This window comes from Apis dorsata, unplaced genomic scaffold (genome assembly GCF_000469605.1).
Source record: "Apis dorsata unplaced genomic scaffold, Apis dorsata 1.3 scaffold_150, whole genome shotgun sequence".
Classification (NCBI taxonomy): Eukaryota; Metazoa; Arthropoda; class Insecta; order Hymenoptera; family Apidae; genus Apis; species Apis dorsata.
The window spans coordinates 244,399-246,950 of NW_006263441.1; positions in this window are offsets into that span (position 1 = coordinate 244,399).

Genomic DNA, 2,552 nt, shown 5'->3' on the forward strand with positions numbered 1-2,552 from the left:
AGAAGGGGNAGTGAAAATTACGTATTGTTCAAAAAAAAGGGGGAAAGACGAAAGTTTCGTCGTGCGAGTAATTTAAACGTTGAGACTCCTTGCGTCCTCGATGAGCGACGCTGAGAGAATGCTGAGAAAAAAAATATATATATAAGAAAAGAAGTGACGAGAAAAAAAAAAAAAAATTCAATCAACTCTATGACATGTGCAAAAGCAATCGAAAAATTATCGAGTTACACTTTTTCTTTTTTTCTTTACTTTCCATGCATTGTGACTACCTTTATGTTTTAGTTTTATACTATTATTGTAATAGTTCTATTAATATTATTATATTATGTTATTATTATTATTATTATTATTATTTTTATTATTATTATTATTATGATTATTATTATTATTACACTATTACTATTGTCATCGTCAAATAACGTTTATTATTTTATTTTTAATTTTAACTGTAACCTCGGGTAATTAGTTAGCGCGGTAAGGTGCGTTAGGCTTTAAAAAAGAAATCACATTAGTAACACAATTAGATGATGGAACACGAGCAACCATGTTATATCGTATTTTTCATAATGCAGATATTTTATTCGAGCGTTGAATGCTGTGTAGCTTGCGACATTAACGCGACGCCTTCTAATACGTTTCCATTTATATTTGTTGGAAGTAGAATTCAACATATAGATGATATATATATATATATATATATGTATATACACATGCATATATACATATATATATATATATATTTCACGATGTTCTGGCTAATAGATTTATTTATATATTTAGCACAAGTTGAATTTGTAATAAATTTTATTCGTAGGTTTAACGACGCGATTATGAGTATTTTCCTCGCGTCAAATCGAAAATGGTTGACATTGAAACGATTTGTTTGTTTTTCTCTTCGTCTATCGCCAGGACGTCGTTGTTCCGTTGGAAATTTTTTTTTGCCCACCGCGAACGAATATTCGCGGTCTTTAAAGTGCGCGCGTGTTCAAAGTATCTTATATCCATTTATGGAAGAAGAAAGCTCGAAAAAGGCATCTTGAATAAAGAAAAATAGAGGGAAGAGGAGGGAGTCACGTGCCACACGTGCTCCACCTGTATTTTTTTGTTATTTTTTACTTACACATTTTATCGACACTTTAACGAGTGAACACACTTTAACAAAAATTCGCATGTCACCCAATATGTAACGTTATAACGATAATATACACACGCATTATACGATTATACATAATGGGTATATATCAAGATATATATACCGACACATATTTGCACATTTGAGAAATTGCACAGCACTATGCATATATGTCTCGATAGAAGAAAGAAACGGTATATACACACACACACACACATATACACGATTATATCGATGACGTTAAACGTAACGAGGAAAAAAAAAAAAAAAAAAGAAAAACAAAAAAACATGCAAGAGGTTAAAACTAAACCGATTCAATTAATTAATCGTTAAGTTTTTTTTTTTTTTCTTTTGCAATAGAAGAGAAAGAAGTTGCGAGGACTTTATTATAAGAGATATATAATTGCGTGTATGCGCGCGCGCGCGCGCGCGAGCGAATACAGAAAAAAAATTTATTATATATTATATATAAATACTATATTATATTATATGTTATATTATTGTACGTTCACTCTGTTCGAGGGTGGAGACGCGTTTAAACAAGGAAGCAAAAAGAAAAAGGAAAAAAAAAGTTATATACATATAACAGTAAATATAATAAAGGAAACAATGAAGAATGAACACGTTCGCACATTTATCGTCGGTCGGTTGGCTGTACATTTGTTCTGATGTACGTACGTATGTACCTATATTATTTGTCGATGCCTGGATGGCGATAAGAAGGATAATAACGATTTAACGACTATTATTATTTTTATTTGTTTTTATCTAATTGTAGTTTCTTTGTAACTCTTTTGTGATATAGAAACCGCAATAGTCTATCCGACCGTTTATTTCTTGTATCGATTAGCGCAACCTTCATTAAAGCAAGACAGAGAAACATTAACATCTCTCTAACTCTAAGCCTCCGGCTTCTCCTTTCCAACTATATTCGTCCCCTCTTCGCCCCACCCCACTCCTCCCTTTTTTCCTCGCGCGTGGAAACAAATGTTCGCCTACCAATTACAATTGGATTACGATTTCTCGCGAGTTAAACTCGCGCTTAATTAAGCCTCTTAATTGAAATTAATTTTCCAAGGAATTTTTCTCTCCATTCCTCTAAATTAAGGAGACTTCAACAATGATTTCTTGTTAAATATATTACTTCGAATATAATTTATATAATGTAAAACACAAACAATCATTCGACTCTCTAAAAAAACTCATCAGATTTTTTTATCGAACTCCTCGCCACCGATCCAAACATCCCCTTCCTTCCCTCTCTCCCTCCCTCTCTAAGCTAATCTCTCGCTAAAACTCGACTAACACTCCTGTTTGCCTATTCTCTATTTCCATGTCCGGCCAGACCAGCTGCCCTGTCTACCGAGCGACATCACGTTCGAGATCTGCACGTCGTCGTCCTCGTCGTCGCCGCCACCTC